This window comes from Tursiops truncatus, chromosome 9 (assembly GCF_011762595.2).
Source record: "Tursiops truncatus isolate mTurTru1 chromosome 9, mTurTru1.mat.Y, whole genome shotgun sequence".
NCBI lineage: Eukaryota > Metazoa > Chordata > Mammalia > Artiodactyla > Delphinidae > Tursiops > Tursiops truncatus.
Genome location: NC_047042.1, coordinates 65,877,824 through 65,903,552, shown reverse-complemented (window position 1 = coordinate 65,903,552; position 25,729 = coordinate 65,877,824). Strand labels below are relative to the sequence as shown.

The 25,729-nt window shown below is 36.8% G+C and overlaps 1 long non-coding RNA gene and 1 other non-coding gene across 2 annotated transcripts in view; one reads left to right on the top strand and one right to left on the bottom strand.

Annotated features, from left to right (window-relative positions):
- Nucleotides 1-25,729, bottom strand: part of LOC109549305 (uncharacterized) — a 369,236-nt gene that overhangs the window by 150,470 nt on the left and 193,037 nt on the right. The window contains exon 8 of the long non-coding RNA XR_012333737.1: nucleotides 15,778-15,956. This is a non-coding gene — a long non-coding RNA (uncharacterized lncRNA). The remainder of the gene's footprint in view (nucleotides 1-15,777; nucleotides 15,957-25,729) is intronic.
- Nucleotides 11,629-11,735, top strand: LOC117313681 (U6 spliceosomal RNA). The gene has a single exon (XR_004528265.1). It is a non-coding gene; the product is annotated as a U6 spliceosomal RNA (small nuclear RNA).

The window sequence follows — 25,729 nt, the reverse complement described above, 5'->3', positions numbered from 1 at the left end:
AGGACTTAAATAGATCAGGAGTGCCATATTCCAAAAGAATTTGGAGGGGAAGATTTCTTCGGGGAGAACTGTGCCGCAAGTCCCACCCATCACTCCCAAGGGGATGTGAGAATGTAATGAGTGGTTTCAAGACCACTTAGAGGGCTTTATATGTGTCATATGCATTCTGGAGACACAATGGACAAGTTTCTGAGTCACAGGTAAGAAATCTAAAGCGTGAGAGAGAAGGTAGCTTGCCGTTTTGACAATGGAGCAAAAGAGTTGGTGCTGGCTTATAAATTCAGATTCAGAGTAAATAATGCATAAATGCTTTTCCATGGACCAGATGTGAGGAGCACACACATAGGAAACCTAGTGTGAGGTCGTCTTACGTCTCACCCAAGAAAACCACATGGTAGTTGACAATAACAGAGAGAATTTGAAGATATCGAGAAATGTTAAAGGGCTGAGAAAGCAAAATAGAGATGCACTTGGTAGGGTCAAAAGAACTTCAGGTAATATGTCCCCATAATTGGGGTAGGGGAGGGTTTCTAAAGTACTCTTAAAAGAGAAGGAGCCTACTTTAATCTCCTAATGGTCCAAGACAGCATGGACCAGTTAATGATAGCACCAGTCGGTTGAGACTCTCCTACCTTCGTCCTTCTCTTCCCTTCCAATACCCTGACTACAAAGTGGTCAGAAGTGCAGTTAGTTAGCCAGATCAAGGGAAGGGGATGAAGGTGAAAAATGGAAGTGCTAGGGAGGCAACCAACCACATCTTTTCCCAATTGTAGGATTCCAACCTCGTTCAAGTTAGGAATAGGGAGAAATCTCAAATTTAAGTTTAGAATTTTGATTAGTACATGAGAATGGACATTTTAATTATTAACTGAAGACTGTGTCTGAACTTAAGGCAACCATGACTAGAAACCACAGATCTGGCCCTTATTTTCAACAGAGACAGGAGAAGAACTAGTCTTATAGAACAGATTTAAAGAAACAGCAAAAGACAAGAACAAAATTATTTTATAATTACATCTCAGGAGTTATTTTAGTTCAACTGTAACAGTTCCTTTCACTCAATGCTTAATTCATATCTAAAAAACATATCTAAAAAACAAAACTTGGAAAATCCATTTTTGTGGACATTTAATTATTTTAAGGTTGATTGATTAAATTCCTTTAAACAATTTGAACTGCAATTAGCAACTTAGTGTGACTGATTCTTCTGGATACTTTAAACACCCTAAACAGCAAGAAAAATATACAGAAACACAATACTCATAATGCCCAATATCTTAAAATAATACTAGTAGCAAAAGCACTAATACCATTAATGAAATGTGCTTTAATTCTTATTTTTACATCTTTTCAGGGTTCTAATTTATACCTTCCTAAGCTTTCTGAAGCTTTACCAGAACCAATGTTTACAATCTTTCCAGGGATTTAAAAAAGTTTTTCCAGATCTAAAATAAAAACAATGCTAATTTAGAATACCAGAATCCAGGTTTCTGGCTGTTCGTTTACATTTGTGGTGTGACACTTAGTTGTATGGTCCAAGATAAAGCAAACTTCTGTCTCTGCAACAGGCTGATTGCCTTTTTATATCAAACTTTCTTTCACTCATTACATCCTGATACCCATGTATCCCTGTCTTTAATATAAATTTTAATTTTTGAAGACTTTTCTTTCCCTAAGTTTCTCATAGCCAGAAGTCCCTATGCCATTGCCTTGATATTATGATACATTGACCTGGTTTGTTTCAAGTACTGAAATATACATATTTCTTATTACTATTTTATTAAAGTTCATAAGGATTTATTCATAATAAGTAGATACTTTGTCTCCTAGGAGATGAGGGATTGAATTTTTGTGCTTTTCCTCTCAGAACATTTGGATCATTTATAATTTTGAAACACCCCATTTTGTAATGGCCATGGTGTATGCCTGTATGCCATAGTTGTAATCAATGTTAATAACCTTGTAAGTCATTATTATATAAGACCATTAATTCTAGTTCTCCTTTAGTATTTAGTATGCCCTCTTTTCCCAGTCATTTCTACCTCAAGAAAAACGTCTACCTTATTGAGCAGAAATCCTGTGTCTTATTGGTTCATTTATATATCTTTGTTCCTTTTCTTTTTTACACAAACGAGTATATGTGCTAAACATATGGAAATATATGCTAAACAGAGAATAAAATGTTACATGTCAACAATTTCCTACTTGTTTAAATTGTCTAAAGATGCAAAGATCCTGCTGGAATTAGTCTTTTTTTATATTACAAGTACCTCTTTGCACACTTTGTGTTTCCTCTTTTGAGTATTACTGTAAACTCATGGCTTTTTTCAGGCTTAACTTGTTCCAATTGAACCATTAGCATTATTACTTCTGTCCTTATTTGTCGGCTTTTTTGTCATTGAAGCTCTACCATGATGTTTCAAGAAGCAGCTTTGACTTCTGCTTAATAACAAGTTGTTTTGAATCCATCTCATTTTGTCTTTGCACCAGACATACAGCCATCTACCCTCCAGGGATCAAAATTTGTGTGCTAGGGGTGTACATGAGGGTTGATAATAAATTAGAGTAGTGCCCCTGCTCTTGGGCCATTTATAATAATGATAGAGCTGGAAAATAAGTCTTTTAAGGACATGAATTCACACTGATTTTCCAATGTAACATATTACTGAACCCAGCTTTTCTTGCTTTTACACTTGCTTTTATACTTATAATAAATATGTAATAAGATGGAGAAAATGCATTATCTTCACAGTTGGTAGAATTTCTCCTCAAGAGAGATCAACCTCCCTTGGGCAAAATGTTTTAATTTTTTAGTGTAGAAGGTGAGCTCCTCTCCCTTCCCAATTTCTACCATCAGGGCCTAAAGGGCTGACCCTGAAGTTACAGTGAAGAATTTAGCTGTCTGAGGGCTGCCAGGAAGAAGGGATTTGAGTACAGAAGATGAAAGAAGGGGAGGAAAGGAGGACTTTATGGTGTTATTATTGCCTCTCATGCTGATCCATCCACCAAATAAACAATCAAAACACCGAATTCTTAAGAGTCCTGGTATGCGTGTGTGGCAAGGTGTGCAGGGGCTGTCCATGAAAACTAAAGAAAGGGCTGAGCATCACGACAGATTGAGGAGGTGTAGGACAGGTATAGTATGCAAGAATGCAGAAACCCAAAGACGTGGAGAGCTCTGAGAATATAAGTTCCCTGTAAATTTGCCAAAAATTTGGAAGATCCCTTGAGACTTCAACATAGTAGAATCAATGAGGTGATTTCATTTAGATCTAAGAAGCAGGAAAGTTCTCTGTCTTAAAAATAAGACACAAACAACTTCTTAGAATAGGGTTGCCAGATTTAGCAAATAAAAACACAAAACGCCCAGTTAAATTTGAATTTCATATAAATATTTTTTAAAAATTAGTGGAAGTACAATATGTCCTATGCAATATTTGGGACATATTTATACTATATAAAAGCCCAACAAAAAGGACTGAACCCACATTATGAAATGGAATAGAAATTGTAAACAGTTTACCAAATACAATTTTTTTTTTTGCTAAACTTCTGTGATTTTATTTTGAATCTTTTCCTTTTATGCTAAAAATCTTAGTTCTTAATGACAATAGCATAATTGCTTATTTGCTTTACCCCATTTTTAACACACCCATATATTCATATAAGATCAATATCAAATATATGATTAGTGAAAATATTATTATTGTTATTGCAGTTCTTAGGTATATCCTACCAGAGACATATAGGTGAATTACTGTATTTTCAAACCATTTAAAATAACACACCTCTGCATAATTAAGCTATCAACTCAATGTGCAATTAGGGTCATTTATTTTACTTTCCCCTTGATTTTATGAACTGCCTTTTCATTCTTTTTTTTTCTTTTATATCTTTATTGGAGTATAATTGCTTTACAGTGTTGTGTTAGTTTCTGCCGTACAACAAAGTGAATCAGCTATATGTATACATATATCCCCATGCCCCCTCCCTCTTGAGCCTCCCTCCCACCCTCCCTATCCCACCCTTCTAGATCATCACAAAGCATCAAGTTGATCTCCCTGTGTTATGCAGCAGCTTCCCACTAGCCATCCATTTTACATTTGGTAGTGTACATATGTCAATGCCACTCTCTCCCTTCACCCCAGCTTCCCCGTCCCCTCCTGTGTCCTCAAGTCTGTTCTCTATGTCTGCATCTTTATTCTTGCCCTGCCACTAGGTTCATCAGTACCGTTTTTTTTAGATTCCATACATGTGCATTAGCATACAGTATTTGTTTTTCTCTTTCTGACTTATTTCACTCTGTATGACAGACTCTAGGTCCATCTACCTCATTACAAACAACTCAATTTCGTTCCTTTTTATGGCTGAGTAATATTCCATTGTATATATGTGCCACACCAAATGTTTTTATATATATATCAAAAACTACAAATAAACCCAGCATGGTTATGGTATCATCTGTGCCCTTCTTCATTATAAATATATAAAACCCCTTAGTTGTGATAAATAGGAAAAGCTCCACCACATTTGTTTTTGTTTATTTCTGTATTGATCATCCTGATTCTGCATCATTTCTTCATACCTTGCTTTCCACATTCCCCATGCCAATATGTAACAATCATGGTTTTTTAAACCTACTGTTGAAAATTCTCACAATATCTGTGTGATTGTTAAAGAGTCAAGTAGAAGGTCTTTGTAAACTATTTCTTCAGCTTCAGCTAACTCTGTTCTCCAATGCACAAGACATATCTTGAGCTGAAACTCTGGAAGACATCCATATAAGCTTTGCAAGGTGATGGCTGTGATGTTACCTAAAAATGGTCCTTCTCATGCCTCTGCACCTCATCTAGCTCTTCAGAACCTTTTCAGCCTCAGTTGTCTTGTGATGCTGTTTTGAGGAAGGTGGAAAATTCTTTTTTGGTAGGAATAAAGAAGCATCCAGGTTGGGGAAAAATGTATACCTCATTCTACAGGAATCCTGTGGCATATTGTGTGACATGGAACCTTAATTGTAGCTGCTCAGCACTTTTTTCCCTCTTCCCTGATTTCACACAGGGTGCACTCATTCTTTCTGCACCCCTAATGCCCTGCCTTCTCAAGCATTTTCCCGTCCTGGGCTTTTTGCATGCAGTGATGTGAGGGGAATTCTCAGCTTAGTGTAGTCATATGATGAATCAGAGACACAGAATTAAGAATTTATCAGGGATACATACTTCCAGCGAAAGATGCATATCTAGGCATCTACAGCAAGAAACTCGTGGGTTATGCAAAATTCTTTCCAAAGGAAACAGGAAAAAAGTTAATAAAACTTTACAAAAGTGATTGTGTGGTAGCAAAATGTATTTGTGAAAAGTGAAAAAAATGCCATTATCAATGTCCTGCTGAGAGAAGAGTTGACTGAACTATACCCAACTGTGATAAAGAACTCACAACGATCCCAGGCCTTCCAAGGGAGAAATTAAGAAAGGGGTATAAAGTTGCCTGAGTTTGCTTAGCTTGTCAAAAGGTGGGGGCACTCTTCAAGCCTCACTCTTCTCATCTGTACAGAAAGGGGTTTGGGCTAAATCAGTGGTGCTCCAGCTGTGCTCTAGCAGGCCTTGTGTCTCTGTGGTGACACAGAGATGGGGCAGGTGGGGCAGGACATCCTATCCAAGAGCCAGAACAGTTCTGACTAACTCTTTTACATATTGGAATTCACAGAAAAATTCCACTGAAATAAAGGTTTAGTATCTGTATTAATTTCCTTGGGCTGCTATAACAAATTACCACAAACTTAGTAGCTTAAAACAACAGAAATGTATTTTCTCACAATTACAGAGGCCAGAAGGCCAAAATCAAGTGTCAGTAGGGCTGGACTCCCTCCAGCAGCTTTAGGGAGATTCTGTTCCTTGCCTCTTTCAGCGTCTGGTGGCTCTTGGAATTCCTTGGCTTGTGGCTCTCAGTCCAATTCCTGCGTCAGCTTTCACATGGCCTTCTCTTCTTCACATCTTCTATCTTTCTCTTCTTTTATGAAAACACTTGTCATGAATTTAGGGTCCACCCTAATCCAGATGAGAACATCTGGAGAGCTTTAAATTAATTACATCTGCAATGATGGTTCTTCCAAATAAGATCACATTCACATGGTCTGAGTAGACATATCTTTAGGGAGGCCACCATTCAACTAACTACAATATCAAAGAGAATTTAATCTAAACAATATTTTAAAGGTTCCTTTTATATATTTTTTTTCAAACTATGGATTAACACATGCTTGCTGCAATAAATAAAACTTACGAAGATGTATAAAGAAAAAGCTAATTATCTACCCCTCCCTTTCTGCTTCCTTCCAATTTCACCTCTTCCCAACAATTCTCTCCAACTCATCCAGATTTACTGACTTTTCTTCCAGTCGATCTGGTAACCCATGTTAACAACCCTGTGTTTGTACCTCCATGCTTTATTTCAGGCTCATGTAATTACACACACACACACATACATACAAGCATGTACACATATATCTGCATTGATAAGGAGTTTGAAATTGATTATAAAATTTGTATCATACTATACACACTCCTATGTATCTTACTTTTCTCTTTAAAAAATGCCTTGAGTACATTGCTCTAAATTAACTAGTATAGTTCTAGCTTTTATTATTTTTTATTATTTTTAATGGATGCATAGTAGCATTATATTCCACAATGTGGACAAACCAATATTTATTTCAAGCTTTCCCTATTAATGGGCATTTATTATATTTCCAACTTTCTGTATTTTTACCCAACTGAAAAATTCTGTAGTACATAATCCTTGTACATGCAATTTTATAAGCTGGTGATTTTATTACTATATACAACTATATAGTAATTTGTATTACTATAAATTCCCAGCAGTAGGACTACGGATCAAGAATGCATGTATTTTTCATTTCAATAAGTTGGTACCAGATTGCTTTCCCAAAAGACTGCAAAATTCCATTTGTCTACCAATATATGAAAGTACCCACTTCCTCATATTACAACCAGCAATAACTGTTATCATTCTTTCCACATTTTTGCCATTCTGATGGGTGTAAATAACACTGATTTTTATTTAATTTGCATTTCTCTCACTACCAGTAATTTTGAGCATCTTCTCAAATGTTCATTGGCCATTTGGATTTTATCTTCTATGAAATATTTATCTCTATTCTTTGTTCCTTCATCTCCTAGGTTGATTATTCATCCTTTACTCACTGAATTGAAATACTACTAACTTTATCATATATTGAACTCTCATATACACTGGAATCATTTAACCAATTTTTATCTAGTTTCCTAGTTTTAGCACAACGTCACATTGATCTTTATTACAATGGCTATTGTATTTCTAATGATGATAAGGTAGGTAGTTTATCCCAGCTCTTCTTTATATTTTTCATGAATATTCTCAGGCATTTACTATTTCATATTGGATTATTTTATGAAATCCCTCTCAAAATAAAATTCTCTAGAGTCTAATTAAAACTGCAATGAATTCTTATTTTAATTTTAACAGAACTGAGATTTTTATTGTATCTCACCCTCCAAGAATATTGTGTCTTTTCCATTTTTTTAAAATATTATTTTGTATAACTCAAAGATTTTATAAGTGTTTTTGTAAAATTCTACTCTTGGTAAATGTATTTCTAAACATTTTATGCTTGTACTGTTATTTTAATGGATTTTCCCCTATTTTTACTTTTAGGTTTTGTTAACTGAGAGAAAATCTATTCCTTTACTCTATTTCATCTTCTACTTGTTTATCTACACAATTATTTTCTTCATACCATTCTTGTGTTAGAATTCTTGGCATTTTTAAATATATAATCATATCCATCAGTAAAAAAGAGATGATTTAATCTCTTCCTTTCCAGCACTTTATCAAATGATCCATGTTATAACATTTGTTACAACTGCAAAACTGTTGAGTATTAACAGCAATAATGAGCATTTCCATCTAGTTCCTGATTTCAATTGACATGATTTCAAGGTTTTAAAAGTAATTTCACTCTATTCATATTTTACCCTAGGGTATCCTTCGAAATTTTATCTAATATGCTTTCAGCTTCTCTTAAAATGATAAGGTTTTTTTCCTCTTTTAGTTTGTTGATTAGACAAATTACAATAAGATTTTTCTGATATTGAACCACCTTTGCATTTCTGGATAAATTCTAGTTGGTCTTAATAAATCTTCTTTTAATACAAAGCCAGATTTTATGTGAAATTTTTTAATGTTAGTGTATCTAAATTCATATGTGTAATTGGTTTATAGTTTTTGATTTTGAAATACTTTTGCCAAATTTGGGTATTAAAGTTGTGCTGTCTTCAAAAATGATTTGATGAAATTTCCATCTTTTTATTGTGTAAATTAAGTAATACGAGAAATAGCTGTTCTTTTTTTTTTTTTTTTTGCTGTACGCGGGCCTCTCACTGTTGTGGCCTTCTCCCGTTGCGGAGCACAGGCTCCGGACTTGCAGGCTCAGCGGCCATGGCTCACAGGCCCAGCTGCTCCGCGGCATGTGGGATCTTCCCAGACCGGGGCATGAACCCGTGTCCCCTGCATCGGCAGGCGGACTCTCAACCACTGCGCCACCAGGGAAGCCTTAGCTGTTCTTTTGAGATTAGTTAGAACTCAGGAAAATAACTGGTCATGATACATTTTTCTTAATGTGATAAAAATATACATAACAAAATTTATCATTTTAACCGCTTTTAAATGTACAATTCAGTGGCGCTAAGTACATCGACAATGTTAGTCAACCATTGCCACTATCCATTTCCAGAAACTTATCATCACAAACAGAAACTCTGTACCCATTAAACAATAACTCCATATCCTACCCTTTCTCCAACCCCTGATAACCTCTATTTTACTTTCTGTCCCTATGAATTTGCCTATTCTAGGTACTTCATATAAGTGGAATCATACAATATACATCTTTTATGTCTGACTTATTTAACTTAGCATAATGTTTTCAGGGTTCATCCATGTTGAAGCATGAATCAGAACTTCATTCCTTTTCAAGGCTGAATAATATTCCATTGTATGTATATACCAAGTTAGTTTATTCATTGATCTGTTGATGGATTTGGGGTTGTTTTCACCTTTTGGCTATTATGAATAATGCTGCTATGAACATTGGTATGCAACTATCTTTCTGAGCTCCTGTTTTCATTTCTTGGGGGTATATACCTAGAAGTGAGATTGCTGAATCATTTGGTTTATGTCTAATTATTTGAGGAACCATCACTCCTTTCCTTAGTGCCTGCATCATTTCGTATTTCCACCAGCAATGTGCAAGGGTTCACAATGCTTTTTTTAATGATATAACTAATCACCTTTTTCACTTCTTCACTCATAATTGTTTTACTCTAGGTCTGTACTTCTTTATCAATTTTGGTATGTTTACTTTGCTTGGAAATCAATAATTTTCTTTGGAGTTTCAAATATCTTCCATCCTCTTTCCCTTTTATTTTACCACTTATCAAAGGAATTTAGGCTATAAATTTTCTCTCTGAGTTTTTGCTGTCCTGTAGGTTTTGATATTCATCATTTTTTTTACTGTTTTTAAGATAGTTTGTAATTTCAGTTTTCATATGGTCTTTGGTCCATGGGCTAACCAGGAGTGCATTCTTAATTTCCAAGTAGGTTGGGGGTTGGAGGAAAAAAGAAAATCACTATTTCATTATCTCTTATTTTAACATGGTCAGAGAGAGTAGTCTGTAAAAATCTTGCTTTTAAAATTTTGTCAAGATCTGCTTTGTGGTCAATTACACATCTATTTTTGTGACGTTTCCATAGACATGGAAAAAAATTTTATATTCTCCATTCAAGAGATATATGTTTCTGAATTCTTCTTTTTGTCTTGCTCTCTCTATACAAGAAAATGTGTTGATATCATTATTCAATTCCCTTATAATCTCGTATAATTCTAAAAATGGGTATTTTAAGGTATCCCATTATAACTGTAGTTTTGTAATTTATCTTTGCACATCTAATAGATATATCTTTTTATATTTAGCTATTATGTGGTCTTTGGGTGTTTTCATTGTGTGGTTTTCAGATTCTTCATAAACTGTTTGTTCAATTTATCACTTTATTATTGCAAGATTCCCCTATATTGATTACTACTTTCAACTTTACATACCTCTTTTCCTATTATTAACATAGTTTCTACTATTGCCACGCCTGCTTTCTTTTTCCTTTTTCTTTTTTCTTTTTGTGATTTCCTTCACGTTGGCCTTATTTTCATCCCCAAGGCAGACACATCCTTCTTCCTCTTGCTCTAACAGATGATAAGCTCTAGAAAGTAGTTGACTGAGAACTGTGTCTCCTTCAAGCCACAGTATTTCCAGAATCCTCTCACCCTCCATTGCTTTACTACTAGATTATTTCTCTTATTCCTCTATACTTCTATATTATCTTACCTAAGTAGAGGGGGGAAAATCTTTACAGAGAATTAGGAGGACTGAGTTTTTAATAAAGCTCTGCCAATAGCTGTGTGACCTTAAGCAAGTCAATTAATGTTTTGAGAACTATGGTCTCAGTTGTAAAATATCCAAATTGACAAGATGGCCTCTAGGGTTCTTTCCAGTTCTGCAATTCAGATTCTACCATTCTAGAGAGGAAAACTCAAGGAGGGAGAGGAAAGATATGAAGGTAGCACAGGTCAGGTACAAAAGGTCAATTGCAAATTTTGAGGGCTAAGCACAAAGATAATCTTTTGTCTTAATTATGTACCAAAATATTATATGCAAGGCTACTACGTAGCATTGCTAACTTTTAAAATTATGAGTATGAATTGGGCTATATGTCTCAGAGATAATTCTGTGGTTCATTTAGATATCTGTTAACGTAAATTGAATACCTTAAAATTACATATTGGTCTCCATAATTTTCTAATTCAACCCGTAAGTGATGAATAACCATGCATTTGAGATGTACCTATGTCTGAGAGAATTATTTTGTGTCCATATTCATTTCAAGTCACAGTACACTTCTTATTAACTACTGCAGCAAAAATCAGAAACAAATTCCATTGTATAATAATCCTCCTCCCTCCAAAGTTTAATGGGGAGAGTCAGTTAAATTGTGCAGGGTAAGTTTTCACATCCACTCACAAGAATCGCAATGTTTCTCATCTTTATCAGAAGGAAGGGGAGTGTGGCCGAAGCAATCCCACGGATTTCCGGTAAATCTTAACACTTAACTGACTGTCCCAAAGCCTGTCTACAGTCCAACAGTGAGAATTCTGGAAAACAAGTTACATTCTAATGCTTCAGTCTACATTGTCTCTTATGGAGTCTGAATGTTCGTAGAATCCAAAGTCAAAGCTAAGATTGTTTCTCCTGGAACATACGTAGACCAGACCCGTGTCTCCATTCTAAAGACTGTGTGATTCAAGAGTATTTAAATCAGTAGGCTTTACTGAGTGCCTATTATGAGCATTGTTTTACTTTAAACACACAATATAATGAAGTAGTAAACATATAAAAACATGGAAGATTTGATATCTATCCTTGAGGAACTTACAACCTGACTCAGGAAATTAAAAAGAATACTGTACACAGAAACAAGAAAAATAGCTACAAGGCAAAATGAAATAATCAAAATGTCACTGTGGTGCTCGCTTCAGCAGCACATATGCTAAAATTGGAACGATACAGAGAAGATTAGCACGGCCCCTGCTCAAGGATGACACGCAAATTCGTGACGCGTTCCGTATTTTTGGGACGAAGTGAGAGAGTGGCATTGACATATATACACTACCAAATATAAAATAGATAGCTAGTGGGAAGCAGCTGCATAGCACAGGGAGATCAGCTCTGTGCTTTGTGATCACCTAGAGGGTTGGGATAGGGAGGTTGCGAGGGAGATGCAAGAGGGAGGGATATGAGGATATATGTGTACGTATATCTGATTCACTTTGTTATACAGCAGAAACTAACGCAACATTGTAAAGCAATTATACTCCAATAACGATGTTAAAAAAAAATGTCATTGTGATAGGCTGAATATCGACTCTCCCAAAATGTTAACATCCTAATCCCTGAAACCTTTGACTTTATTACTTAACATGGCAGAAGGGAGTTTGCCCATGTGATTGATAATTCTGAAATAGGAGATTATCCTGGATTATATGGGTAGGTGCAAGAGAGTAGTAAGAGATATGAGGACGGAAGCAAGAGGTTGGAATGATGCAAAGAAAGAACCACAAGCAGGTGTCCTCTACCAGCTGAAAAAGGCAAAGAAATGATTCTCCCCTCAGAGTCTCCAGAAAAATCAGCCATGCCAATACCCTGACTTTAGTTTATGGACTTCTGACCTCCGGACTGTATGAAAAAAAATTTACATTGTCTTAGCTACTAAGTTTGTGGTTGGAAACTAATACAGCTATGGTATGATTTGAAAACATAAAGTTAGGAGGTAATATTGAATTAAATGAAGTATAATGGAAATGAATCATTGATGATGTTGATAACATTTTTATGTTAGACAGGAACATCTTCTCCTCAGTCTTTGCTTTCATGGAGAAAACTTTTATCTAACACATCCCCTCACTTCTGACCTTTTAATCACTCAGGCCCTGGTGATATAGAACGATGTCTCTGTTTACTTTGAAAAGAATATCTGGACATGCTCAATCCAGTTCTGCCATTCTTGAAAAAGAGCTTCCTGTAGGGACAAGCATGTTCTGCTCTTCTTTCTCTTTCCTTGGGAAGGCTGGCCCAGGTGGTACTGCTATAACAGGTAGGGTGAGTCTACTAATTCTGGGGTACATTTAGCAGACCAATTTATCTTTCAAACTAAACTGCGTTCTCCAACCTTTCTCTATAACTAATAAGGTGATATTTTCTTATTTCTTTTCTTTTTCTAAAATTCCCAATTATTCACAACCTGGGTAGGAAAAGAGAGGTGCAATTTTGGGGGGAGTCTCAAATTCTCCACTGCTAATATTTACAGAGTACATACCATGTGCCAGGCACTGTAGAGAGCATTTTACATATCTCATTTCATCCTCACAAAGACTTTATGAAGCAAGTACTGATCTTAGCTGCATTTTATAGCTAATAAAACCAAGGCACAGGGCTTCCCTGGTGGCGCAGTGGTTGAGAGTCCGCCTGCCAATGCATGGGACACGGGTTCTTGCCCCAGTCCGGGAAGATCCCACATGCCGCAGAGTGGCTGGGCCCGTGAGCCATGGCCGCTGAGCCTGAGCGTCCGGAGCCTGTGCTCCACAACGGGAGAGGCCACAACAGTGAGAGGCCCGTGTACCGCAAAAAAAAAAAACAAAAAAAAAAACAAGGCACAGAGAGGTAAGTAACTCGCTCAAGGTCTCACAACTTCGAAGTGACAATGTTGTGATTCATGTCCAGGTCTTTCTCACTTCAAAGCCCAGGCTTTTGCACACTCTGCATATTGCCCTTCCTCCTGGAGGACATGAGGTTGGAACTGAACACTAATGACAATTCCTAAAGAAAGCTGTCTTCTTGGTATCAGTCTTGGTTTGATTTCTTTCTAACAATTTTCTAAGAAACTTCTTTCTAGATATAAAGCTTAAATTGAGGGACTTCGCTGGTGGTCCAGTGGTAAAGAATCCACCTTACAATGCAGACGACCCAAGTTCGATCTCTGGTCAGGGAACTAAGATCTCACATGCTGCAGGGCAACTAAGCCTGTGCGCCACAACTACTGAGCTCACATGCCTCAACTTGAGAGCCTGCGTGCCGCAAACTACAGAGCCCACGCGCTCTGGAGCCCGCGTGCCACAACTAGAGAAGAGAAAACCCACACGCCACAACTAGAGAGAAGCCCATGCACCACAATGAAGAGCCTGAGTGCCGCAACAGAAGATCCTGCATGCCTCAACGAAGATCCCGTGTGCCGCAACTGAGACCCGACGCAGCCAAAAAAATAAATAAAACAAATAAATAAATAAATAATAAGTCTTAAAAAAAAAAAGAACTTCATTAAAAAAAAGCCCAAATTGAAAAAAAAAATAGAAACTATAGATCACAGTAGCTTTATTCTATATACTTATTTAAATGCTATTAATCATCTGGGTCACTTATAACTTGCTTTCACATGAACACAGCCTAGACTTGATTACAAAAATAAAATCTCTTTGAAAAGATTTCATCATTTAAAATACAGTCACCCAGAAAACCTTTAATCTTCCATGTCATGGAACTATCCCCACTCAATCAGAAGCTGCCTAAGGGGTAATCTCAAACACTGATGCTTATGGCTGAAAATTAAGAAAGCAGACTTTCATCTCATTTGACCAGTTTTATTTCACTTTTGATTCCACCTCCTTCCCCTTCTCTTATCCTGCAGGCAGTGGACCATATATTTCTTACTTCATAGAGGATTTAATAGGTAGTCACAATTCTATAGCTGGATATCCCACAAAGCAATATTCTCCATGATAAATTCCAGCCATTTTTGACCCTCATCCTTCCTTTGAGAGCCATATCAACCATACTGATAAGACCTCGTATTACCATCTCAAGAGTATAGCAAGGTTAAGACAATTGCTGTCTCAGCAAGATGCTGAGCTTTTGATTCATGTTTTTATAACAACAAGGCTTTGGTGTTGTTGGTATTCCTCCCAGAATGCTCACTGCTTTGACTTGACTTTGTATAGAGGATTCGGCAGTCAGGGTGTTCAACAACAAATACAGAAATGCCTGCACATACCCTATCAGTACCACAAACACTATGTTGAAATAAAAAACTGGTTTGAAAAAGTGTAGGTACAGGTCCTTGCTTTAACATGCTTTAACATGATGAAACAGTGAAACTTTTCCTTCCAGAAACAAGGCTTTCACGTATAACCATGGTGTAGAACTGACTGTGGCTCAAGAGGTCTAAGCTACTTTATAAGAATGTCATACTTCACTTGACTTGAGGCTCTGATCAGAAATCTGGGGACAATCTCTCTTTTCAAGAGCCAATTCCCACTTGCTAGCACACTTAGTTATATCTTACCAGAAGACACTTTCATTTAAAAAAAGTAATGTGGAGAATACAACACTCTATAATCTGCATTAATACCTTAGAGAAACTCAAATCACACAATGTACCAGTATATAAGTCTGACTGAGGAGTATTTCTTATTAATACTTGTAATTTCTGGATGAAGTCTCCTTCCATCTACTAGACCAGTACTTATCAAAGTTTGCTCCTGGAACCACCTACCTCAAGATCACCTGGAGTGTTCATTAAGAACACAAATTCCAGGGTTTTACTCTTAGAGTTATAATCTCTAGGGAATTTTTTAAACAAGCTTCCCAAGTGATCTTAATATATGCTAAAATTTGAGAACCTCTGTACTAGACACTGTAAACCCTGGGAGTGAACATTCACAAGTCTCATTCAGAACCTAGCATGCTGCCTGACCCTGGTAGGTAGTCATGGTTCTGTCAATGATGTATGAATAAATGAACAGTTGATGAATCTGTATGGGGATTCACGAAGTCTAAGGCAGTGCCCCTCTCTGCTCTTGTGATCTGCTCAGCACTTTTTTTTTTTTGGCTCAGCACTTCTGACAGGGGTTTAGATGCCACAGGTAGAGTTGGGAGATTGAGCAAAAAACAGAACACCCACCCAGTTAAATCTGAGTTTCAAAAAACAACAAATAATTTTCAGTATAAGTATTTCCCATGCAATACTTGGCAACTCTAGCCTTAGACTACATAGCCCTAGACTGACCCAATGTCTTCCCTTGGCTGATGTCCCTTCCCAACCACAAAGGGAACACACACATACCTTGTACAGAGGATCTCCGCACGGAAGCCAGAATGCCTTCCTGTATACCTCCAGGAGAGCTGTCAGCTTTACCCCTGAGGAGCAGGGTGAGATTTTTCCTCCCAGTCTCGCTGCCACTGCCTGGACAAGGCCTTATCCAAGGGTGAGGCTCTTGTTTCTCTGATCCTCTGATAGCTCATCTATTAAAAAAGAAGTGAAAATGTTCCCTTGTACAAGTTGCTATGCTGATAATGTAACATGCATAAAGCTTAACAATGGTGCTTATTTTCTCACCTTCACTCTCTTCAGAGCTGTATCACCTTCACTTTCAACATTAACAGAGTACTATCACCATTATCAACTCATATACACACGTGCACACATGCACAAGCAAGTGTGCATACGCCCTCCCTTGCACGCACACACACACATGAGCATGCACACACACTTTTTTGGAGTTCTACTTATGCTCCAGGTAGGAGATTGGCACAATATAGCATGGGGGTCAAGAAAGAGAGGACTCTGAATCCACGCATTCAGATTCCATCTTTGCCATATATGTTTTCTGTGTGACTTTGGCTAGTTATCTAACCTCTTCAAACTTGAGTTTTTTCATTCGTAATATGGAAATAATAATACCTGATTTACAGGGTTATTGTAAAGATCAAGTACATTCATACAAGCAATCACTTAGAACAGTGCCTGTACATGGTGAGCTTCAATAAGTATTAGCTATTAGATATTGTTATTTTATTATCATCATCATCACTGTATCCAATCCCGATATGTTCTTAAAACTCAGTGACCTCACAGGACCAACAATTACTTCCCCAAGTAATCCCTCTGACTTAGGACTAGAAAGACCCCCAAACGCCCATGTTTTATTCTCATTAGGAGCTGGGAAAATAGTTAAGTTATACTTCAGTAAACTGATTTCCATTCTCTGGAAATTTTTAAAGCATTCATGCTATTGAGACCTTTTTTTTTTTTTTTTGAATTTTTGAATTTTATTTATTTTTTTTACAGCAGGTTCTTATCAGTTATCTATTTTATACATATTAGTGTATATATGTCAATCCCAATCTCCCAATTCATCCCACCACCACCACCCCCGCCACTTTCCCCCTTGGTGTCTATACATTTGAGACGATTTTTTAATTGACCTAAATAACCACAAATAGAGAAACAGCTTAGAGTTCTTGTGATTCTACATTTATTTTGGTAACTAGTTGTTTGGATGAAAAAGCTTGTCCTTAGAAATTGTCTAAAGATCAAAATATGTAACCCATTACATTTTAAACATCTAAACATAGAAGATCATAACATGTCCATTCTTAAAAAATTGTGACTCTCACTGTCATTACTAATCAAAAATTTTGTAAGAAATGTCTGACTCTTCCTCATTGCCCAACACTATCTCATCCAATGCCTTTTAGTTAGAATATTAACATGATAGGCATTTATCTACAAATTGATCCATCTATTTAATAGGTATTCATCAACTGCCTCTACGTGTGAGGTGCTTTGCTATAGCAGTGAACAAAACAAATAACCCTGCTCTCATGGAGCTTACATTCTATGGGAGAAAGGGGGAAAAAAAGGAAAACATATAGTATGTCATTTGGTGAAAATTTTGTGGGGAAAAAATTAAGCAAGGATGGGGCTAGGAAGTGCAGTGAGTGCTGTCCTTTTTAGTTAGAGTTGTCTGGGAAGACCTCACTGATATTTGTACAGAAACCCGGGAGAGGTAATGGAATGAGTTCTACAGATACCTAGGCAGAAGGGACAGCAATGCAAAGACTTCAAGGCAGGACAGCACCTGATGTGCTTGGTTAAGATAAACAGACCAGTGTGGCTGAGGTGGAGAGAACATGGGAGGGGGTAGTAAATGGTGTCAGAGAGAAGCAAGATGATGAAGGGCATTGTAAGCAATTATATGGACTTTTGCATTTACTCAACTGAAATGGAACACCATTGGAGGATTGTGAGCAGAGGAATAACGGGATCTGGTTTATCTTTTAGAAGGTTCATATTGCCTGCTGTATAGAGAATGACAGTGATGGGGCAGGTATCATAAAAGTCAGGGGACCTATTAACGGTAATTGCAATTATCCAGGAGAGAGATGATGGCGGCTAGGACGATAGCAATGAAGGTAGTGAGAGCTGGTTGGATTCTGGATATATTTTGAAGGTACAAAAGAACATGGTTTGTGCCTTCCAAAAATCTAAGCATGCCCATCAGAGGAGTAACCCAAACAAATGGAAATGTATTAGAACTTTCTTTAAAAAATTTAAATTTTGAATCAACAATGATGTTCAAAGGTAGGGAGTTGAGAAGCTGCCTCTGGGGTAATGGAAGAGAGATTAGAAAGACAGAAAATGATATGGAGAAAGAGGAAGACATTGTAGGTTTCTGAGGAGGTAAAATGAAAAGAGTAGATAAGAAAAAGTGTAGAATTTACTGTTAAATACATCATCCACCTTGACTATTCTCAAATTAAGCCTGAAAAATACTGCATACCTTTGAGTACCCTGTGAGAACAAAATACTAGTTTATGTGTACTATCTTAAGCTGTATTTATAAAAGTAAAATGGTCCCTTTTCCCTTAGCAAAGGTGAAATTCTTTGTAGAATGGAGTACCCAGCTCTGGATCAGTACTGTAAATCAGCAGACCAGGTGTGCTTCCTGAGAAACCCCACAGGTGAACAACCACCACTCTCCTCATGCCTGCTGCATCCCCTTGAATGTTCAAGAAACCTGAGTTATCTATGAATTTAGCCTTATCTGGTAATACCTTGACTCAAACATAATGCTCTCCAAGAACCAAAAAAAACACAAACCTGTACAGGAAATTGATTTAGAAGTGAAAGGCAAAAGGGCCAGAAGAACCCAAAACAAGCCTTGAGAAGACAGATAGGCAGAGAGCAAAGACTAGGTTCAGGGACTTTTAAATTTCCTCAGAGTAGACGTTCTCTGGGTCAAAAATCATGAAAGGCTCAGAGAAACACAAAGCTAATTAAAGGCTTAGAAATTGAGTTTTAAAATATTGTAAGAATACTGAAAAAAATTAACCTGAAGAAAAGGTAAAAAATATTTGATAGGAATGGGCTTTTTAAATAAACATACCAAAATTTGGATTCACTACTAACACCATGTCCACTGAGAACTCATCAGACAAAAGTTACAACCCAAGCAAAGCTGGCATCACCTTGCCTGAGTTTAACTGAGTTTAACACTCTGTGTCCCAGAGTAATAATTCCAAAAGTCTCTGCAGGAAATATAAATAGTTATGGGCAAATTCATGTAGTCATTATGATGGTACCCTCATGGTGGCTATCCCACTGACTTCTGATACAGAACTGCTCTCTGTATCAGGTGTGGTGGGTGTGGTGTTCTATGAACTCATCTGGAAGGGAATGCACTGACAGCCAATCAAAATTCTTATTAAAGGGGACTTCCTTGGCAGTCCAGTGGTAAAGACTGCACTTCCACTGCAGGGGCACGGGTTCAATCTCTGGCTGGGGAACTAAGATCCTGCATTCCACACCACGCAGCCAGAAAAAAAAAACAAAAACAGAAACAATTCTTATTAAAAAAAAATTATCTTCAAAAGTGGAAAAAATTTGGCTAAAAATAGTTATTAAAAGCAATCAACTCAAACTACCAAAAAATACTGATTTGTCTTGAATGTCTATTTATATTAACATGAATGAAGGAGTATCCTACAGGGAAGGCCATGCCTGCCACGGGACCTATCATGGAAATAGACTGAGTTTCTCTATAAAAATTCACTTGTGACAAAGACTGCGACAGATCACGAAAATGTGTGTAATTATATTTTGTCGGCTTCTTAACTCCTACTAAGTATTTTGCTGTTAGTATGCTCATATGCTCTTATTCTTTAGTGTAAAAATCTTCATTCTATTGATATGTTTCTATTCTTTGTATTGTTATAAATATATTTATGGGCAAGGGTGTTAGGAATTCACTTGATGGTATATGTAACAGGGTTAATTAACACAATTTCAGTCACAAGGTAAAACCATGAAATGAAAGTATTAAAAATCACTGTAATAATAACAATCACATTTTTTCAGTCCTTAGATGTGTCACACATTTTACACATATTCTGAATCTCATGACAACCTCGCTGATATGTATCATCATCTTCATTTTTTCATATAGGAAATCTTATTCACATAAATTTAATTTCTGGAAGGAAACAGGGCCAGGAAGTAAAAATGCTGGTATTTGAAAGGACATCGATTTGAGTTCAAAACTGCTGGGCTTTCTACTATACCACATCATGTTTTTAGTAGCATTTATTCAGTTTGCTTGTTAAATTTGTGCTTAAATCATTTTTGTTTAGTTGATGACATTTAAGAATATTAAAAACTGAAATTTTAGTTTGTTTTATTGCCTATTTTAATTTATTCTTACAAAATCAATGTGTATGGGCAGCATTTTAAAATGATACTTTGGAACTTTCACATCTATGGTATTTCACTACAAATACTATTTTAAAACCTGTTCGAATTTGAGTATAAGGGCTGTATCGGTTGTGAATTCTATTCTACAAAATAAATGAACATAGGGTTTGTTTTGCAGTGAGACTTGAAAGAATGAGAATTAAGAACATCAGTTCCAACAAAAAACCATGACTTGCCAGGCTTTTAGAGAAGACTGCTTGGGTAGCCAAAGCAGGAAGATCACTTACACAAGGGAGGTCATGGAGGACAACAGTGCTACTCAAAATCTGACCTCCTCCTGTTACCTATGGACATTCCTAGAGTCAATTTAAGCTTATGAAAATATCAGAATTGATTTAAAATCCAAAAACACATGTTAACTTCTTGTTGTATAGAGTAAAACCTCTATCAAACAAAATATTTCTCTTTGAAGATTAGGCTGCAAATTCCCCTCCCTCTGAAAACAAATAAAGCAAAACAAACTCAATAAACTTCAGAGAGGCTGGTTTACTTCTGAATTACTTAGATTAATCAAGCCATATAGACCTCATGCTGAGGGCAATTTTTAGCCAAAACCCTAGGGTTATCTACCAGGCTACCACTGTATTGATTCAGCCTTTCTGCTGTAATGAGTAGAGTGAGAAATTCTGTATGTGAGCTAAGCTGTTTAGGAATCAAAAGGCTTTCCTTATGAATCTTACTACCATTTTGCTGGAACTCTTACCCATATCCTCTCCAGCTGTTCAGGGAGACACAAATGGGCCACTAGGAATATTGTCAGTTACAATGAGGGAGAAAAAGTCAGGAACTGGCTTGTATTGCTTGTTCCTGAAAGCCTTAATTTCGGTGGTGATCAGTATGTGTTTTAAAAAAAAGTATTTTTTAATATGCCTAAAGCATTATATTTATATTCAACTTCTTAAGCTGGTTTTAAAAACAAAACAAAGCACTCAAGAAAAATATGAACACAGCAACACTTTAAAAAGAACACTTTCATTTCATGGTTGATTCTTTTCTGTTGCAAAGACAATGAAATACATGATAATGCTTCTGTCTTTTCCTCTTCTACACTAAGCACACCGACATATCCATTCAGACACTTTATAAACCACACTTGTGAATACTGACCAACCACAAAATCAAAACCTATAAAGGCTACATCTGATCAGAATATTTTTGTTGCAATTTTCTCCTCAGCAAACAGAAATGTGACTTAAAGTACCTCCTGAAAAAATATTGGCTATTATAACTGAGGTATTCCTAGTTAATTTTAATTTAGATACTACTTTTCCAGGATTCAGATGATGTCATCAGGATCTGGTTTCTCTGAGTTGAGAAGTATACAAGATTTTAAATCAAGCCAGCATTCTATGCCCAACTCTACTGTATCGTGGAAATATTAGGGAAATCATAAGTTCTGTGAATTTCAATTTGCTTATTTAAAAAAGGGAATAAGGGGCTTCCCTGGTGGCGCAGTGGTTGAGAGTCCACCTGCCGATGCAAGGGACACGGGTTCGTGCCCCGGTCCGGGAAGATCCCACATGCCGCGGAGGGGCTGGGCCCGCGAGCCATGGCCGCTGAGCCTGTGTGTCCGGAGCCCGTGCTCCGCAACGGGAGAGGCCGCAACAGTGAGAGGCCAGCGTACCGGAAAATAAAAAAAAAAAAAGGGAATAATAATAGCCCTTTGAAGTAGGATCAAATGAGAGTGTAGAGGAAAGTGCTGCTGCTAAAACTCTAAGGTATCATACAATCATTAGCGAGAAAAGCAAATGACTTTCCTCCTAATAGAGTGTGTTAAAGAAATTCCAGTTTGGGGAGTTAAGAGAGTTCGTGAAGGAGATGAAAGTGGGGACACAGGGAGAAATGTTTAGAAGAGTAGTTAAGGAGCATGTCAGTAAAGGACAGAAAACACTAGGAATCTGGAGCATAGCATGGCAAGGGAAGTGGGAGCACCAGAAAGAGCCATCATGGGAGAGCTTACAATATGTCCTTCCCTTTGCATAGCTGCTTGTCATGAACTAAACTATCTAGTGATGGTATAGTTAACATGACCATCTCAACAAGCAGCTGCTAAAACATTCTCTGAAACTCAAAGGCCCTTTTCTATAGTCTAAGCCTTGGACAACGCTCTCTTTTCAGTCAACAAAGGAAATCAATTGAAGTTAAAATGTCTATTTTTGTATAAAATAGAAAATAGCATCCTATAACTAGCACCTAGCTGGCAAGGAAAGAAATAAGGTGCTGGCAGCTTTGTATGCCTTCTTTCTTTGAGTAAATGGGTATTGAAAACTAGCTAGTATGTGGTTAGCAATGAGCATATAAAGATAAATAAAACATTGGTATTCTTCCCTCAAGCCCAAGACTTTAGTCTAATCATGAAAAAACATCAGACAAACCCAAACTGAGGGATAGTCTACACAAAATAATTGAGCAGTACCCCTCAAAACTGTCCAAAACAAAACAAAAAGACTGAGAAACTGTCACATCTCAGGGATAACTAAGGAAACACCATATAACTAAATGCAATGTCATATCCTAGATGGGATCCTGGAACAAAAAAGGGTGGTAGTGTAAAAACTAGGGAAATCCAAATAAAGACTACAGTTTAGTTCATAGTAATGTACCCATTGTGTGTTTTGGGAACCCTTTCAAAAATTAGTTGACTATGTATGTGAGGGTTTCTATCTAGGCTTTCGATTCTGTTCGACTGATCTATGTGCCTGTTTTTATGCCAGTACCATACTGTTCTGAGGAAAATCTGTAAGTGGTAGAGCAGGTCTTTTTAAACTGGTATGTGCATATGAAGCACCTGGGGACCTTGTTAAATTGTGGAGTAAATTTGGGGAGGGGCTCCCAAGTGAAGCCAATGCCACTGCTGTTCTACCAAACTCATTATGAGTAGCCAGAGAACCTAGAGATCTTGAGGATGTCAAAACGCAGATACAAAAGGCACAGAACCGTGGCAAGAAACAAAGCTGTGGGAATTCAAGGATTTTGGTTTTCTGAAATAGATCAGTGTTAGAGGATGACGGGGCCCAGGGAGTTGTCCTGGTCATGAGTGGTGGAAATCAAGTGGCAGTAAATGTTGTTTGAAGAGTGTTTGGAGAGTTTGGTGGGTCCTCCCTATAGACATTTAAATCACATAGAATGAGGACAGTTTGAGTCCAGAGGAACACTGACAGCCAAGTATTAATTCTTTAATGCCTCTGAAGAGGAAAGACCTAGAGACTACTGAAAGGTGATATAACCCAGGGAATGTGAAGGGCAGATAGGCTTCTGTTCACGTTTTGGAAGTAAAACTCTGGAAAATACTGACCCTAGTTTCTGAGACACAGGGAAGTGAAAGAATGAGCAGTCCCAATCAAAGTTTTGGAGGGAAGCTTTTCAAATAAGCTTCACTAACGACCGAGACTTACTAATAAATTCCAGTTAAATAAGAAGATGGTAGACAAAATCAATGAAAAGGCTCAAGGTTATCAGGAAAACTGAGGGTGCAGTGTATAAAATTTGGAGGGAGGTCAATGGGGGAAGGTAGGGGTGAGATGGAGAGAAAGAGAAGAAACCTTGTCTTGTGTCACTTGCCCTTCTGATGAGGACTTGGAAAAGTCAGGATGAGAGAGGTAGAGTCAAGAGCTAGATAGGAGGGCCATAAATAAAGTCAATATATTCTCAGGACTCAGGAGAAATCCCTAATAAAAAAACTACTTCTCTCCAAAACACACAATCCCTAGTTCTGCACTTTACGTAAACAAGAAACAGTAAGAGTGCTTCTCTGACAATCTTTCGGTTCTAAGGAAGATAGTATCTGTTCAGCAGCCATGGATTGAGGACTTTACAGGAGTAAGATTATCAGATTTACTTTAAATTCTGAAATATAAAAAGGTGGCTTTTTTACCTCCTACTGTTGATTCTCATGGAAATCATGCTTATCATAGGTTTGGGGGCCCTGTGGTGACTGACAGGAGTGCTAACAGTGGATGTAATCTGGAATGACAGACTAGAGATGAGACCTTTAAAGCTGTCCTGCATTCTAATTAGCTGATAGTCAGGAAAGATGTAAGCTTCAGACATTGACACTGTCACTTCAGGCAAGGACAAAAGTCATCTAATTTATATTAACATGAGAAAAGTTTAAATCTGTCCATTTAATATGGGAGAGTTTAGGCAAACTTTCATTAGCTTCTTGGGCGGATAAATGAAAGTCTGAAAGACTGTAAAAGTCATATCATTTATTCTATAAATTAACAAAGACTGAAAATCATCTCACGGTAAATCACCCCTTTTATCAGCAAAAATATCTCTGTACTGGAGCAAACATGAGAATATTTTATTATCATCTTTAAAATCTTGTTATTTTTAAAGCCATTTACATTTTGTCTCCATAAATTAACATTAGGAGAAAATCAGTGAGGAGTTGTGAAATCTGGAGATAATACGGAAAATATTTGTATCCTTAAATATACTTAAAAATACATACTTGTTTTTAGTATTTTATTCTCCATAAGTCTTTGGGTTAAAGTTTATAGTTTTAAACTCTTCAATCTAGTCCCCTTTAACTTTATTATACTCTTGCCTACAGTGATTTAAAGACGTAAGATCAAGACTTTGATTTAACTATTAAGATAATTCTTATAGTGTGTTTTCTTTTTAAATTGCAGTGCTTTCACCCTGTTTGTGGGTTAGAGTACAGAAGGCTTCTACAGAATTAAGGATACATTTACGTTCTATAAAATTTCAGTGATGTTTCTGGGAAAAAGGCAAATCAACAATTGCTATACCTGTTGAAAAGGACTAAGTGACAACTTGTTTGCTAACCAGATATATGTCCAGAGCTTGGACTTGTTTACTTAAAACAGATGTTGACCTTTACTGCGTCCCAGAAAGTGTACCATGTATTTTTTTTACAAAGTGTATAACATGATTCTTATTGTTAAGGAGTCTACAGCTTAACTGAACAGAGCATATAGGGATTATAAAGATAATCATCAAAGCAGCATATGATTAAATGTCGACACTAATATCATTTCCTTTACTAAACATTTAGACGAGGTTTTCTTAAAATAACTTAGCTCTAGAATATTACTAAATACTTTGCCATTTAGAAAATCCCAATTCATTCTAGAGTAAGTTCTTTAGGCTTACTACTGTTTTGTCAATGTCTTAGTCTTGAGTCATTTCTTTCAGTGTCTGGCACATAATAGGGACACAACAAATGACTGAATGAATGGATGAGTGACTAAATCAAAGAATATTGAGAGAAAATGCAAAATATATAACATTTCTCAGATATTTCTTCTTTATCTGAAAACATGAGACAATTTTGTTTAAATATACATTAAGTTAAACCTAAGTTTTCATCACTGTTTCTCAAAACAAAGTCAGGCATTAAGTCCAACTAAAGTATCTTGGAAATTTTCCTTCAGAAGCAGTAACATCTGCTCCATCTATCGATATTATTTGTTCTATCTAAACAAATATCTATAGAGTGATGTCAGAATGATTT